At 39.3% G+C, this 18,374-nt stretch overlaps 1 protein-coding gene across 1 annotated transcript in view; it reads right to left on the minus strand.

The window, feature by feature from the left end:
• TRHDE (thyrotropin releasing hormone degrading enzyme) overlaps nt 1-18,374 on the minus strand; it is a 221,826-nt gene that overhangs the window by 138,145 nt on the left and 65,307 nt on the right. The window lies entirely within an intron of this gene.

The raw sequence follows: 18,374 nt of genomic DNA on the forward strand, positions 1-18,374 counted from the left end.
GTAAAAAAAAAGTGGTGGGGAATTTCTCCCAGTGGCATGAGATTGAACAAGACACTATCACAACATCTATCCATGTGTTAGAAAAATCTTACTGCAGAAGACTGAGAAGGAACTAACATTGACTATCAGTTTGGAACTAAATCCAAAATTACATTAAATTGACATAGGGATTAAACCAATACATAATGCTGCTTCATGGCAAAAACATCTGAAAGAGCCCAGAAACAACTTGTATGTCTACAAGAAGCCCAGTGCAACCTGCGTACAAATGAGCCAGAATTTTGGAAGCTACATTGTCACATCAGCATGGTGCTCCCTCCAGGCAAACTAATTAGCCTGGCTTCTTAATTAATTAGCCTGGCTGCTACACTCCTCTCATTTGGCTGTCTTACTTCTGGTTCTAAAGCTAGTTCATTCGCAGTGAACACAAGTATATCTAGGTGGTACTTCACTGGGTGGGACGAAAGGTCTCTGGGCTGACTTCCTAACCTGAAGAAGAAAAATTTTGACCTGCTTCTTCTAAATAATACTCTCAATTATATCACAGCACTGAAGCATCTCCTAAGTTTGTCTGTTTTGGCTTGCTGATACGTGTGGTGGAATTGGCTTGAAGAACAACCTGACAGCAGGAGCTCTACTTCAGGATTCACAGGAAGTTGCCACTGAAATACCAGGAATGGAAAATTTGGATATATTCCAGCACTCCCAAAAAGGGCCCGCTGCAAAAAGCATAAAAATACCAGCCTTCTAGTGGAAGCACAGAGAGAGTCTAGCAGCTACTTCCAAATACAAGCAAACTGAAAATATCCAAATTGCAAACAGAGACGTACTACAAATGGTAAAGAATAAATATTTTATATAAAGGCAGATGCTAGAACAAGAGCCTAATTAAAGAAAATACAGCAAAAATCCAAAACACGGTGTTCAAGATTAGACATGCAACTAAATTCAAAATTACATGCTTTCCTTTTCTTTTTCAGTTGAAGCTCGAACTGTACTGTTTTTTTAGAATAACTGCAATTTGTTATAAATTACATACAAAATTGAAAACTCCTGTCTGCTATACAAAGAAGGGATAAGAATGAAAAGAAAGGACACAAAGGCTACTGGGGGAAATCACTGAAGTTAATGGCAAATCTTCATTAACATTAAACAGGGAACTCTCCCATTCTCAACTCTGTAAAGAAAGCTGTTAACTTCTCCTACAGCAATTAAACTTTCTTCCAAAAGGCATCTTCAGAAGAAGAATACAGAGAGTCTCTGTTCTTATTTACAGCCATTAAGTTTTCAGCAATCCCCTCAAATAAGCAAAGCGACACCAAAATAGAACTAGCACAAAAGTAAAACCATTTCCCTACTTTTAACCGATCCTTTTGTTTCCTTTCTCTCCTTCGCGTTCACTTGTAGTTTTTGGTCTTTCCTGCCAGTCATAATGGACAGATTTTGTCAGTGTCAACCAGTAGTAAACTGGAATAACTCTGTGGAACTGGGAAACTAGGGTGAGATCTCATACTAAACACCTTTGCAGGCTAATTATAGACTGCCTGTCACTATTGTGTCATCGGTATTGGTCTGCTGGTTTAGACCGATACTTTATAGCACTGACATACCAATAAAACCTTCCAATCTGATGGACGGCTAACTGCCTTGCAGGTAGACAACCGCAGAGGGATACTCTAAATCACTTTTATCCAACACAGCCCCATTGCTCTGCAAGCCTGGAAACTCCTCTCTGCATCGGCTAACGCTTAAAGGGCTTTGCTGAACAGACAAACCAAAACGTAACAGATAACCCTGCTGGTTTCCAGAATGCTAATCCTTGCAGGTGACGTGAGCATACCAATAATGCTGAATGAATTAAGAAGTGTACCACAACGTACAAACACACTCCTACCTTTTCCAAGTGCAGGGTCGGACACACCGCGCTTTAATGCCAAAGAAGAGACTTTTGTAATCCCCAGACTGAAGAATGGACTCTGAACATACTTATTATCACAAAATGAGAAATCTTTTGCTTCTCATTGTCCATGTCTAAACTCTGAATGTCCAAGTCTCAGTGTTAATTTAGAAATTAAATTCTTCAGTGGTCGGTCTTGATTGCTCCACAAATTTCTATTACCTTTAAATAAAATTCCAAACAGGCCTAGTTTTGTGGTAAAAGACACAATAATCTATATCCTTCTCTGAGGAGTCATAAACATTTGAATTCAGAGGAATAACATTTGATGTTCAAGTCTCAACATGAGAATTTGTGTTTCCCTCTGTTTATCACACCATTAGAGCACTGAGGAAGGTATCCTGTACTCCTGGAGGTGACATCTGTTGAGGTTTTAGTGTAATTTTTAAGGGGCAAGGTACAAAAGGAGGGGTGATGATGCACGTTTTGATAGAAATATCATTCACACATACTACTGCTCAAAAGTGTTCTGCACTAACTGCAAAATGTGAACTACTGAATATATAACAGCTTGTGAGCATGCTGCATCCAGTTACTGTGCACACTGTTTAATTAAATTCTTTGTAAAGCACTTGTGAATGTTTGATTATGTGGATATTGCTGGGGAAATAGAAATGCGTGTTATTGCTTGCAGAGAATAATATCCTCATACATCATAAAACTGTTACTTGAGATTTCCTGATACAGCAGTGCAGAGAGTCCTGTGTACTGCTGGAATAATAGAGGGTTTCCACCTCTTGGCCTTCACAGAGACTAAATTCATGACCAAGAAGTAAAAACTATACAGCTAAAATAAAATCACCAGCAAAGCCATCAGGACAAAAACGTGTTGGAACTTCACACTAACATACTATACTGGCACAATTACTCGAATACAAGGATACCATTTGGACATTTTTTAAATCTATTTCTGCGTGAATCTCATGAAAAACATTTCAAGTTACACAAATCATACATAGCTCAACAGCTGCTTTTATTTCCAAACGTTTAATTAAGGCATCATAACTGTGTGAGCTTACATCAAAATATAATTGTCTGACATTATTAGCAAGTATCATCATAGTGCAAAATAGAAATTAACAATTTAACACCTAAGTTGGTCACAGAGTGAATCAACATTCAATGTTTTTTCAGCTTTATCTATGAACTTACAATCTGTACAATTTGAACAAATGATACTGTTTTTCCTTTTCCCCCACTCAGTTATAGTATTTTCTAGGCACCCTTATAAACCATTAAATTCCCCACACCACACAACTGGGAACATCACTCTTGCTTTAAATGAGAGCAGGGTTAGAACTGAACAGGATTAAATGCCAAACAAGATCCAACTCTCTCATGCAGAGTACCCTAAATTTGGGGGTCCTTCCCCCCTCCTTTATCATCCTCCTCTTTTACAAACATCAAAGCACCTTGCCCACCACTGTGATTTCACTATGTTTAACCACCTCGGTTTGAAGTCTGATGCAGATACTGGCATAACAGACACGCATCCTTACTATACGTATGAATATGAGTGTGCGTATAAACACAGACAGACAGACATCCACACGCATGAACACACTTACTAATATCATGTACTGCAATTTTATTTGGTTTAGCTGCTGGTTGAAATGTAACTGAGAGCTAGATCCTGCAGAACATATGACAGTATTAAATTTCTAATACTCAAGGCAAGATAAAAAGCACCGACTGGGGGGGGGGGGGGGGGAGAACAACTAACTGTGTGAACAATTTCTGCAAATTTTCTGTTATCATACATAAGTCTTCCAAATAAATTTGAGGGCCCTGAAACACTGCAACTTGTAAATGAGAACATACAGTGAGAAACAAGAATTCTCTGTCAAGCATCTTTACACATATGTTTTCCTTAATAAAACCAGGAGACACACAGAGATAAACTGTTCAGTCCATGAACTCCATGTTTTTTCCCTTATAATCCCTATTTTTATTACATAAATGACACTATAAAAATAATCTGAATTTACCTACGTGCCTCTCCCAACATTATTTTCATTCATTTCTTCAGAGAGGCTTTCTTCAAGATTTCAGGTGCAGATATCTTGCTACCAGGTATTTCAGGGTTTTGACAATTTCAACAAATTAAGAGAAAGCACGGACTAATATCAGTTTATTCCAGTCTTGACAAATGAAAACCCAAAGTATGGTTTTGTGCTTTCCTAATGCTGCATAATGCAATCAATAGCTTTATTAAATCTCTCTAAAGGTCTTGTGCGATTTCCTAAGTTACTGTTGTTGTACAAAAAAAAAAAACCAACTATTTACTAAAAGGGTTTATATTTCTGCCACTCAGATTCCTTAATCAAAGCCATTTCTTCTATAAAGAATAAGTAGAAGATGCTTTTCTGTAATAGAATACCATTTAATGATTTATGCAGATTTTAAGGAACAAGCCAACTCCAAAAAGTGACAGCTCTGGTTAAAAACCATTAAGTCAAACAGTAGCTATTGTAAGAAATACCCAATTTTTCTACTGATAAAGAACTACTGGTAACAGTACTTATAAGAAATATCTAAATTGACTACTGAAAAACTTTCTTTTCTGCACTGTTTGCTTAGTATATGACAGAGAAGTTTGTGCTGGAAAACCAAGTTTTCCTTGTATATACTTTCATCTCCTTAAAAAGACATTTGGCGAGGAAAAAAAACAAAAAAAACCCCGAACATCCCAGGGCGTGGTGAAAGCTCTCTGAAGCCAACAGGAAGGTCTCCACCTGACTGCAACAGCAGAACAAAACACAACTAATGGATCTGAGCATTCACCTTGCAACACTTTCAGACGCCAGATTTTCAGAAAATACTAATGCGTGTTTCCTGAAAACTAAACCATTTCAGTATCTCACTTTTGGCACTTAAGACCTAGGTTCCCTAAATTTGCTGTCTTTTAACTATTACTTTTATTTAAACTACAACTTAAGAGTATTCTTCTATCTTCTCTCACTATACGCAAAGTATTCAAACACACCGAAGTCACAAACGACCTGGATGACAGCCCCACGGGAAATCTTCGACTCACTTTTCTGTTTACCCAAATGCTTATTCTGGCACCCATCAGTTTTTATCTCTGGGACTACACCACCACTATCCTTCTGTAAGCATGACACTTACCAACCCACACGGACGTTAGCCTGCAGAGTTAATGCAAAGGTCTAAAACTGTTTGCCATTATTTCAGTCAAATCAAATGGCTTGTTGCAGACCCTGAGGAGAAATCACTGACACACAGCAGTTTATTGCTGGGGTTTTTATTGCTTCTTACTGCTGTACAAAGTATTACTTAACATTAACTGACATAAACAATGGATGGATTTCCAGAGTGTTTGATATGAATAGCTGATGTTTAATGCAATGTGAATACTAAAGGATCTGAGAGAGAAAAAAAACCGTGGGAGAGAAAGCTGGGGAGGGTAAGGGGGGGAAGAATAAGCAGTAATATAGAAAGAAAAACTTTGCTATTTTTTCAAGCAACTGAGCCTTGACACTGGGTAATGGCTAGTTTACAGTTTAAGAAAATAAAATAGAAACCCGTTGATTTTATTTGACATGCATATTATTAAATTGCTTTCAATTTTCATAACCTCAATCTATAGATCATTGCTTTGTTATTTCAAAGTATATCAAATGATTCAATGTTAAAATGAAAAATGAATGCTATCACCCATTGAGGCTGAATTATGTATCATCCTGGTTGTATCGATCTCTACATGAATAATGCCTTTCTTTTAAATAATACCTGGACAGATCATTATGAATTGCTGCATGGTAACAAACAAGGAAAAAAAAAATCTTTCACAAAGTTTCTTTATAAATATAAACCTTTTTTCCCAGCCTTCAGTCTAATGTTCGTATTCTAAACTCTGCTTAGACGTACATTAGAAAAAGAGTTACATGGAACAAACCAAGACACAAACTGAAATCAGCTCAGGTTTCGTTAGTCCAAGCTAGAGGGCTAGTACTGCATGTGCATCCCTTACAGTATATACACAACAGATGAACAGAGAAAATACATTCCAACTCTCAACACCAAAAGATCTGGAGGGAGGAAAAAAACAAGAAAGACTTTTGTTGCCTTCATAAATACTGTTTCTAACATAAATACTGAGAGCATTGACATGATGGAAAATTGCCAACAGCCATTTTCCTACCACCACAGTTAATAGAGCATGAGGATTCTACGGCTGAAAACAACACACCACTGATTACCGAGCACTTCCAGTATGAATACTGCCACAAAGAAAATGATCAAGTGCCACTGCCATATTCCTCCCCTTCGCTGCAAAATCGAGGTGCAGGTACACAGAAAACTCCAGAAATCCATACTACTAAAGAATTATAACAATGAGGTAAAATAAATCTTTTCATTTGGCATACACAAAACTGATTTGCATCACAATAATAAAGACATGAATGTTTCCATTAGTACAACACTCTATATACCCAGATTTACCTCTTTTATATTTTCTTTAAAGTGAGATCATATTCACAGGTAATAGGCACAGTTTAGCAATGAAAGTACAAATAGGAATTTTGGGAAGACAGGCAGGTATTTCACATTACCAGTATCTTAAAAATATTTATCACAATATTACACCTAGATATAAAATTACAATATAGCTAATCATATGCACTACATAGGAAGGCAATGTTTTTGTGGGGACTGTATCTATTTATCTTCTCCTCTCCTCCAGAGGAAGATGAAGAAACACAAATGGACTGTCCTGGATAGCTCCTGAGATATTGTTTTTAGGTCTTGCTATTTATCCTAAGCCCTAAAATAAAGTTTATTTTACATTCTTACGCAAAATCTTTAGATAATATTAAATCAGGATAAATTTTTTACTATCTTAATAGTAAAAGTAGTAATCTATTCATCAGTTTATTTAATACACCAAGAATCAATAACTTTCTGTGACATATGACAAAAAAAAAACAACATCCTGAATTCTAGGGAAACACGAATAACAGAGGACTCATTGTGTTCTCATGCAAGTCCACACTCTCTCCTCCCCACTCGTGCCCGAGGATGTAACCACTTAAACCAAGTCTGGTCACAGAATCCATATTCACCCTTACAACAGTCTCACAGGAACACCCCAATGGACCAGGGGGTCCAAACTGTGAAAGTCAAAACTGAACTTCTTGGTGCATTAAGACATCCTGGAGAGATTTAACTAAGTGACTTTACTCCTTCATTCTGTTCTGGGAGAGCATGGACACAGGCTGCCGGCAACGTGCTGTGCAGTTACCCACGACACGTGAAAAATCACAGTTAAAAAGCAGGCGTGCAAGATCGCGCCAGAAAAAAAATCATCCTTCTCTACAGTTACTCCGGATTTCCCACAGTAAAATGCAGCGCCAGGACCCGAACCTCTAAGAAGCTTCACTTTCCTGGTGCAGGAAGGCTGAGCAATGGGCTCCGCTCAGCCCACGTCCAGGCAGGCAGAAGGAGGCTGTCATACATCTCTGAATAAAGAGGGTCTTCTTTAAGCATCTCGGGCCCAGAGTTATTCCTGAACCCCACATGGTTATCAGCAGTGGGGAAAAAAAAAGGCATTAAAAGAAATAAGCAGGATGGAAAAGTAGAGTAGCTGAAACCTCCACCAGAGCTGTAAATCTCTCCAAGCATGGAAACCAATGGGAAGAGATGGAAATGGTGTTTCATTCTGCACCTGGAAGCAATAGCTACTAGTGAAGAAAAAGGCAATAATGAGAAAGTAGCCTTATTTCTGACAGTTGTGGTTTCAGATATACTTCAAGTGTTGAATAGTTTCAATTAACTCAGAGAGTAGAACCCAAACATGAAAACATGTTACAAAACTGAAGAATACTGCAAACCATGTAAAAATAAAACTCTACAAAGAAATGTTTTTAATCTGAAGTTACAAAAGAAAAGCGACGCACCAAAGAGAGGCTGGTGACTGATACAAACTGAACTGTACTACTGAAGTTTGGCAAGGAGCTAACAAGAGCTGAGAACAGAAGAGGTTGTGACAAACCTGGGACAAGTACTTCAACGAGAGACTACCAAGAGACTCAGAAAGAAGGAAAAAGCAGAGCCTGACATACAACAGGAGTCATCCAGTCCAGAACAAAGTTTATAGAGATCAGACAGATCTCTGACACGGTGAGTAAGATTGATAATCCAATATCCCACCAGAAAAGAAACCCGAGACAGAAAATCATGCAGAGCTCAGAGAACCTGCGGAGCTGCACACACAGTGACAGCCTGAACAAGCGACAGTCCTCTTCAGTGTGGGGGAAGAAATATTGGAAAGGTGATGGATTACATCTCTTCCCTCCACCGATGGAGTGACTATATTGACAAAGGGGATAATGACAGCAACACCAACTTCTATTAGTATTTCCTGGGTACTTTCATGACACTGAAATGCCCTAGGGTATGGTATTGCTACACTTTTGTATAAAATATTCCTTGTTAGTTCCCTTAAATCACATTTAAGCCAAATTAAGGTAAAAAATCGGTAACAAATTTTATCAATAACTGTCAAAACAGACAATGCTGTAACAAATGCTTACAGAATTTACCACCAAATAGACAAAATCTATGCTTAACGTATTTACACTGATCCATACTCACATTCATATTGAGCTGGCACTGACAAGCGGGCAATCACGGCTCCAGTCCTTGTGCACACCTTATGTTTCATGTCTTCCCTATCATCGAAAAAGTACTCAAAAATTCTGGTCTGAGAATTCATCTGCAAGAGTTGAACTTCTCATGGAACACTTTCAGGTGTGCTCCTCCACTCCCTCTTATATCTTCATATTCCTGCATGTCCCTTGGTTAAACCACAACAGGCTTTTACCAATCTCACTTTTGAAATGTTCCTAGGATCTAAACAGATTTAATCTTTCATCCTGACTCATTTTGTTTCCCCCATTTCTGGGACACAGTCTGTCCATTTTTCTTAATAGTGCTTGTTCACTTCCTTAGATATGCAAATATCTGTTTGTTAGACTAGAAATTATCTTCCATACTAAACTGGCTGGTAAGCAGCTTCTTACTTCAATGACTTCAGTGAGGGGATAAAAAACATTTCCCCCTCCCTTTGGTAATTTATTTGCATTTTTCAATGTGTAATGTGACCTCCCCTGGAGCTTACATTCTATATCAATCTTTACCTGCGTTATACAAAGACCTAAATAGAATAAAATGTAAGCAGCTCATTACTGCCTGCTAACTGAGACCAGTAATGCTAACACACCAGTAATGAATCACTTTGGGACAGCAGTGGGCTTGCAGCAACTGAGCCCCATTGCAGCCTCACTGCTCTCGAAGTCAGAGAGCAGAGTAAGACAACTGCAGGATATAAGAAGTAAGACAACATACAGAAGGTACGTCTTCCCTTGCCTTGCTTTTGCACAAGGAAGAACCCATGTAAAATTGGAACTTTTTTTAATTGCCTACAAGGGGAGATATTTTGAGAGACCACCGATGTCAAATATTTCTATGTTAGATGAAAATGCAAAATTCTGGCAGATGCCATTTGAAAAGGTTATGCATTCCTCTTTTGGTGGCACAGACAGGTATCAGGTTTTACACAGTAACACTTCATATAGGGAAAACCAGGAAGAGAGTGGCAAGAGGCTTTGGACAACACTGGATTAAAAAAATGCCAAGCTAAAACTAAACACACCAAAAAAAGGCATAAAGGCTATACAATGGAAGTACTGTACTGGAAGCACAGAGAGCTGTTAACACACAAAGATGCACAAACCACAATGACAGCATTATCATCATGTCTAGCCAATAGAAAAGATACCGAGATTCCTTGGAATAATGGATTAGGCAACCAAACTTGTGCCAAATGCAGGTTTTTTAATCAGCAACTACTGTAAACACTACTGAGAAATCCCATTTACAGACATCGGAAAAGTCCATGAAAAGGCAACGAGAACAGAAAGAGCTAGATAAAGAGGATGTCTCTGTAATCCCACAGCCCATTCAGAAACAGTATGACAGGAAACATGAAACTAAATTCTTCAAGTACCTTTAACATGGTATCAGTGCAGTGCTCTAACAGAATCACAGAACGGTTGAGGATTGAAAGGGACCTCTGGAAGTCATCTGGCCCAACTCCTCTACTCAAGCAGGGCCACCAAGAGCTGTTTCCCCAGGACTGTGTCCAGACGGCTTTTGAATATCTCCAAGGATTGAGACTCCACAATCTCTGGGCAGCCTGTGCCAGTGCTCGGCCACCCTCACTGAAAAAAGTGTTTCCTGATGTTCAGAGAGAATGTCCTGTGTTCCAGTTTGCACCCATTGCCTCTTGTCCCATCACTGGGCACCACTGAGAAGAGCCTGGCTCCATCTTCTTTGCGCTTTCCTTCAGGTATTTAATACACATTGATGAGATGCCCCCTGAGCCTTCTCTTCTCCAAGCTGAACAGTCCCAGCTCTCCCAGCCTCTCCTCCTAGGAGGGATGCTCCAGTCCCTTAATCATCCTTGTGGCCCTTCACTGGACTTTCTGCAGTACGTCCACGTGTCTCTTGTACTGTAGAGCCCAGAACTGGACCCAGTGCTCCAGGTACAGCCTCACCAGTGCTAAGCAGAAGGGAAGGATCACCTCCCTTGACCTGCCAGCAACCTTCCTAATGCAGCCCAGGGCACCATTCACCTTCTTTGCTGTGAGGGCACAGTGCTGCCTCATGGTCAACTTCATGTCCACAAGCTCCTTTCTGAAAAGCTGCTTTCTGGCTGGCTGGCCCCCAGCACATACTGGTGCATGGGGTTGTTTCTTCCTAGGCGCAGGACTTTGGACTTTATGAGGTTCTTGTCAGCCCATTTCTCCAGCCTGTTGAGGTCCCTTTGGATGGCAGCACAACCCTCCAGTGTATCAGTCACTCCTCCCAGTTTTGTGTCATCTGCAAACCTGCTGAGGGTACACGCTGCCCCACCATCCGCATCGTTAATGAAGATGTTGAACAGGACTGGAGCCAGCATTGACCCCTTGGGTACACTGCTAGTGACTGGCCTCCAACTAGACTTCATACCACGAATCATCACCATGTGGGCCCAGCTATTCGGCCAGTTTTCAATCCACCTTACTGTCTGCTCACCTAGCACATACTTCATCAGCTTCTCTATGAGGATCCTATGGGAGACAGTGTCAAAGGCCTCACTGAAGTCCAGGCAGACAATATCCACTGCTCTCCCCTCGTCTACCAAGCCAGTAATTTCATCACAGAAGGTTATCAGATTGGTCAAGCGTGACTTGCCCTTGGTGAATCCATGTTGACCGCTCCCAGTCACCTTCTTGTCTTTCACGTGTGTGGAAATGGTTTCCAAGATTAGTTGTTCCATCACCTTCCAGGAGATTGAGGTGAGGCTCACTAGCCTGTAGTTCCCTGGGTCCTCTTTCTTGCCCTTCTTGAAGATGGGGGTGATATTTGCTTTCCTCTAGTCCTCAGGTACCTCTCCCAATCACCATAGGCTTTCAAAGATAATCAAAAGTGGCCTCACGATCACATCAGCCAGCTCCCTCAGCATGCGTGGGTGCATACCGTGAGGGTCCATATGGTTAAAACTAGAGAGCTCTGTCACGGGCACTGAACAAAAATCTGGAAGTCAATATTGAAGTAGAGAATTCAAGAAGATCTTGGGGTTTGTTAAAAAAAAGGGGAGAAAATCTCCCCTTTTTTCCAAAAGATACAACTGAGAATTTTTTGTGTGTTACAAATGTATGAATCCTAGTTCAAATCTTTGTAGTTTCAGCAAATCAGACAAGTGCTTTGGATTAACTGCCAGATAGGCAGGGAACAAAACCGAGAGCTAGATACTGTCTATACCAACAAGAAAAAGGTTGTTATCAGAGAAAATATGGCCTATGACTGCCAGAGAACTGAAGCCTTTCAGAAAGTAATCAATGCTTTTAGGATAGAATAGCCAAGGCAGCATATTGCTGTCACTCCAGACAAGTATTTACTGAGGGTAGAGGCACACTTTCTACAGTTCCCTAAAAGAATGAAGAAATAAGGAATGTAATTAGGGAAACAAAAAAAACTAAGCAATCACTCCTGAGACACCACAATGAATTAACCATCTCCGCACAGGCAAAATACAAGTATTTTATGGTAAACTCATGAATTTGAGCAGATCAGAGATTACTTGGACACTTTTCCCAAGTTTGGTTTGTGAGTATGGTTTAAAAATCGGTTAAATGACTGGTGAATTTATGTCATCTGAATGTCCCTGTTATGTTATTACTACGTTTTAGCCAAAGAAGAAAAAACAGACAGTGGGAATTTTAGCTGTAAGTGGTTCTGCTTCCCAGACAAAAATTATTACAGGTAGGACTCAGTCTAAGTCCATGTTCTGGTCAGAACAGTAAGTTCTAGACACATCTGTGCAGACAGGCCATCCCAAATTTTATGCGACGCACACAACACACACTTCCACATTTAAACCTGCAGGCAGGATGCTGCTTCCAAGGCATTTTTTGGTGAATGAATGCTGGAGGCTATGTGCCTCCCAGATGATGGCTACGGATAGAGCCAGGGACTCTCTTCTTCACTTTTCTCTATACTCTTTACCAACCTCATTTTCCTAGGGCTGAGACCTGACCCACAGGACCTCCACCCCATACTAGAGACTTCAGTGCAAGCTGTCACTGTAGTCTGTGAGCATGGTCCTCCTCTCATACCCCTCTCTTCTAGCAGTCCCCCAGCCCAGCCTTCCCATTTGAGAGCTGACTCCAGGCACATGAAGACAGTATCGGTCAGCTCTTGACAAAGAAATGGGCTTGGAGGGAGGTCAAGACCCAGGTACAAGACTATTACAACAAATAGCAGCATCAACATCTAATAATCTCTCATGTAGAATTAGCTACATTTGGAGTTGCACTACAACCATTCTGCTGATGTATCGCCCATTGCTACTACCTATAGGGTACGAATTAAACCGATTTCTTCAGTCAGTATGCCCTTTTTGACTTCTGAACTAACAAATCTCACCCCCTCAAATTTAGTTCTTCAACATAAATTGAAATAAGAGAGTCAGCTTTTCTGGTTTTTCAACACCATGTTGAACAAGTCATGGAACTGAACTAAACAGAATCAACCAACATAAATAAAACTTTATTCTTCCAATAGCACAAGAAACTGTAACTACCCAAAACTGATACAATACTTCAACATTCTTTTTGTCTGGGGTCTAGCAAATTACCTTTCCAAATGTAATAGCCTGTCATTCTTTAAGATTTCAGCTGAACAGTAAACTGTTTGAATATTACCTCAAATTTAAATTAGCACTAAAGAACACAGATCAGTCAGGCCCCCAAAAATCTGCTACAATTTACAACCTGAGTTCTAAAGAGAATATTTTATGCTTAAAATTTGATTTAAACTTTGAAAAATCTGATTTAAATTACATTTTAAATAACAGCATTTTGTACATTTTTACTAATATATTTGCTGTAGAATACCTTTCCATTAGTGTGCACGTTTTACTCAGAATGCTACTCTGGAGTAAACACGGAACTCTTGTCATGTCCAAACGAAATCATTTTTTTCTGTACTCAACAACCATAACAATTGCAGACAAAGAGGCTATTCCTACTTCTTCTCCAGATATTTTGCGTTTTGCAAATTTCAGGGTGATGACCAAAGAGCTAAGAAGGTAGCTTGGAACACCAGAAAAGCACTAGCTTGAGCTAAAAAAAGACTGGATTACTTCTGAAGAAACAAAGATTCAGTGCTGGTGGAACTGAGAGATCCTGCCTCAGAGTACCAAGAAACGCAGTGGGAAAAGCTGAAAAGTATTGCCAGAAGGCTTGAGAGACACAGTTGAAGTAGATGAGAAAAACAGACAGAGAAACTGAGAAACAAGTCAAAGAAATGAAAAATTTGTCTGAGAGTCACTAAGCAAGGGCCTAGAAGCTGAGGAAAGGCTGCCAAAGGGACTATGAATACAAACAGGAGAAACATTTTGAGGGGATGAAGAAAATGAGGGAGCAAATATGAATGCAAAAAGAGAATACAGGCTTAATCCTGAATACATGATTTAATTTCACTTATTTGAGCACACCTTGCTAGGACACATTTGCAATTCCTCAGACTCGGTCCAATAAGGTTTTGCACATCTTCAATGCATAGGACAAAAGGAAACAAAAAAACCATGAAAAATCCCATCTTTTCCACTCTCAGGAGTTGAAGGAGCTGAAGGTTCATGAGGTATTGACAGCAACTGTTTGGTTACTAACTAGAGAAGTCAACACTTTAGACATTCACGCACTCTGCCTTTCTGAAGAACTTTACACAGCCAGAAGGGCTGCAGAGAAGTTCTCAGGAATTCTGGAAATGAATAAAACCTTGGGAGAACTGCAGCTTGAGGATTACTGAAGGACCAGCTTTACATGGTGAAGTTGTATTTGAGAGCACACTATATACAAATAAGGCAGTGACAAAGAGAATTCAATGACCACATGAGTATCAAAGATGTTGAAGGAAAAAAGAGCAGTTCAATAAGCTGAACTAGCAAAAGAAGCCATAAAAAAGAAATTTGAGTAAAGTGAACGTAAAGCAGACAGAAATTCAGTGCCACTAATTGCACCTACCGAGTAACAGAAGCTGAGAACCTTCCTGATCAGCCCTTTTATTGGCAACAAGAAAGAAACTAAAACAGATATAGCATGTTCTTCTCCTAAAAGAGCACTACTTGTCCAAGTACAATCTTGTCTATGCCCACGTTATACTGTGGCATTACAAAGTCATGGAGATAAATGTCTGCTCTCAGTACTACTAGCCCACTGAATACATAAACTTTTCCAATTATACAGAAATCTGAATGGTTTCCCTGAGTAGATTTTCATTCCCTGCATCATAGATTTAAACATTAAAGTTATATTAAAGTTATATTAAAGAACCATAACAAAGTTAGGTTCACAAACCTCATCTAAACTTGATAACCTATGAATAATTTACATTAAAATAATATAGTTTTCATTTTAAAGTGTTTCTATTATGACGACTTTACTCTTTTAGAATCATAATTTTTCCATACCATATTGCTCCATTATTATTTACAGAAAAAACAATTTCTGATCATTCCACTTAAATGAAAAAGAATCCAACTGAAGATTTTGCTGCATCAGTAATGTTTGATGAAGACCATGAAAGAGCATATAGGCTTTTCTTTTCAGAAAATGTAAGAATAACGTGCACAAAATAAGTATTGCAAAGTCTATTAGAAGAAAGATAATAACCTGCTAGATCTTCAGTATAATGAAAGGCACAAAAGAACAACTGGCATGGGATCAGGATCTAATAGTCCTTGAATCTAGAAAATCTTTTTGTTCTGGCTCCCATCAACACAGTTCAGACTACACAGATAATTCAATGTGCTCCACAGAAGTGTTCTTAAAAATCTTAATAATACCGTGCAAAGGACCACTGCAGTCCTGTAGTGAACTTAGTAAGCCAGCACCCCAAGTCATCAAATCATCTGCACTGAAAGTATGCACGATTCACTTTTAAGTCTATGAACCAAGTTCTCCTTTACACTGAAGACATCATCTTCTCCTTCGAAAAGACAGGCTATAAAACAGCCTGAATGAAACAGTGTTTTCACGTGGTTGTTGGTCCCTTTTCAATGCTGGAACAATGTATAACGGTGTTGGTTCAAATGTAAGTCAGATTCAAAAGGACTAAGGATTTGCTTAAAGCAAATGATTAAGTATGTGGAAGATCAAAGCCTAGCACTTCACTGGCATCTGAGAATGCAAATGAAAGATGCACAAGAGGATGAAGAAAAACAAAGGAGAACTGGGGGATTCTTTCTTGGAGCAAGCATTAAAAAATCTACTGGTTTAAATTAAACAATGACTATTTATCAGTGGAGGAACCCTCTCCTTATCTCATGGCTTTACTTGGTGAAAGGCACATTATAGTATTTCTATAGGAGGACAGTTTGTTTTGTTTTTTCATGCTATTATTTTGATAGTCCTCAAGAAGATATTTTACTCTTAAAGCCAGTTTTGTTCTCTCTCATTTAGCAAACATTGATCACCCCCCCCCCGTCTGCATTTCAAATAGAGCTAAAACAAGCAAGGCTGGTTTTGCTTAATACCTTCAAGGGTGCTGAACCTCCTCTGGCTATCTATCTGGAATAAAAATCCACAGCTGTGACTAGTTCTTTATGGATATTCCAATCCAAATTTCTTCTTCTACAAAGCTTCAATAGCTGTTTAAAAGTAGTACAATGCATCCTTCTTCAAAGATGACAGAAAAGGTACAGCACTTTGCATTACCACACATGATCTCAGTACATTCCTTGCTGTCTGCTCTGCCTGGGAGTTCAGCTTGATGTCAGCTTGCAGGTACTACAGTGATGACCAAAGATAGTCATCCACAGAGACAAATTACTATGGGCTTCAAGAATACCAGCTATCCTGCCAGCAAGAAAAAATGAAACACATATTTAGCAAAAGGCACTTTTGTCTCTTGCCACAGCTATACGCTACACAAGGAGCTGCTATTTCATTTACAAGTGAATATTCAGTGTTGCAATGACAACACAAATTTCAGCGAATGGAGTAATATGCTTGACAGAGTGTTGAAGAACAAGATTATAACCTGTCCTCTCAAATTTCAGCACTTGAAGTAACCAATGGAAAACTTTAGAAGCATCAGACAAAACATGAATAATCCCAACCATTACTTCAAGATCCAGAAGAACACGTTCATCCATTTGGTATTTAATGTCCTAGATACTCACCTTTTTCCACAGACATTCTCTCACAATTTCATATTAATTATTTTGGGTAATAAATGTATGGGTTAGCTTCATTTGAAAACAAATGTCCAAACACAATGAATTTATGCAATATATAATACACAGAAATGCATGTATTATAGAAATATATTCTAGCAACTAGTGAAGAAAGGCAAGGAACCCTCATGGTAACAAAAGTTATCACAGAATTTTGCTACTTAGTCTATACAGTAGAAGTCCCTCTGACAGCGACAAAGAATGTCATTCCTAGAGATTCTACCTCTTGAAGTGTTTTTTCAGAGTCAGAGAAATGTCTGCTTGTATCAGGATGCAATCTGATCACAATAGCACTGCTGAAATCACAGTTAAGGGAGCACATCTCCAGCAACATGAATTCCTGTAATAACTTCTTCACTTGGCCTGCAGAAAATCCAAGCTTCTCGATACATTCTGGCCTCCCCATAAATCTCATTGTCAGTTCCAGTGTATCTCTTCCAGTTCATGTTATTTGTTAACTCTTCTCTGCTTCTAGTACTTTAATGACACTTCCCTCTTGATCAAAACCCTTTATTCCCTTTTTGCCTGTATCAGACTACTGCCTTTCACAGCCTTAGATGTATTTGCAATTTACTGTGTTTGGATGCTGGAAAGGACTGAAGAGAAAACTGAAGAGAGAACTGAACCTTCTATGACTCCACAAGAAAGAAAAGTAGTGGTGTCATCAATCCTCGAAACTCCATTGGGTGTATGTAATCACAGACCCAAAGGAATCGTCCTTATCAGCCTTTCTTACGCAGCATCAGCACTTGCAGCTTTTTGCCACCCTGTTAATGTATCACACTGACATGCCAGCAACTTTCCCCTAGGTCACACTGGCACAGGTCAATAGTATTTTTTCTGATCTAGTCTATTCAATGAGCTACGATCAGCTTACCAGGCTCATGTGGGAAATTATGTTTAACACATTTCCAGGTACAATGAAGATTTAGACCTCTTGGTGTCCCCTGCTTTCTTTGCAACTTTTGAGGTTTTACCTTTTGTACTAAAGGTTTTAAGTATGCTGCGAGCAGTTGGGAAGCATTTTGTGGTTTCTTCTAAACTAAAGGACTATTAAGTAGTCATCTGCAGCTGAAGGTGACTAGATTCGTTTATTCAATTGGTTTCATGAAGATCTGAAAATTTTCTCTCCCCCTCCAGCACAGGATATCAGAAAACCACAGATACATATGTGATCAAATCTGAGGTTGAAGGTTACACGTCAATGTTGACATAAAACTACAATTACCTGTCACTTCCTAGACTTCATAGTCTGTTGAAGTCTACGTTTTTTCCAGCGGGCTACTGAATTTGCAGGAGTCTGCGTGTTATTTTGGTTGAAGCAAGACCACTGATCTTTCTTCTTCCTTGCAATATAATGTGTCTAGGAGAGCGGTCCTGTTGCAATGTGCTTTTTCTTGACCCTTTATGTCAAGGTTCTATATAAGTACATGAACAAATCTAGTGCTGATGAAGTAGAAGAGTGCTTAGGAAAAACACCAACTTAGCACACACTTAAAGCAGCATTCGCCTCCACAATTCCAGGCTACATCTATCTTCCCTTGGCAGCAAAGCCACCTGATGCAGAGCTGTGTCTGCCGGCCCACATAGGAAATATGCTGGAGGTGA

The sequence above is a fragment of the Buteo buteo genome, chromosome 26 (genome assembly GCF_964188355.1).
Source record: "Buteo buteo chromosome 26, bButBut1.hap1.1, whole genome shotgun sequence".
In the NCBI taxonomy this organism is placed as follows: Eukaryota; Metazoa; Chordata; class Aves; order Accipitriformes; family Accipitridae; genus Buteo; species Buteo buteo.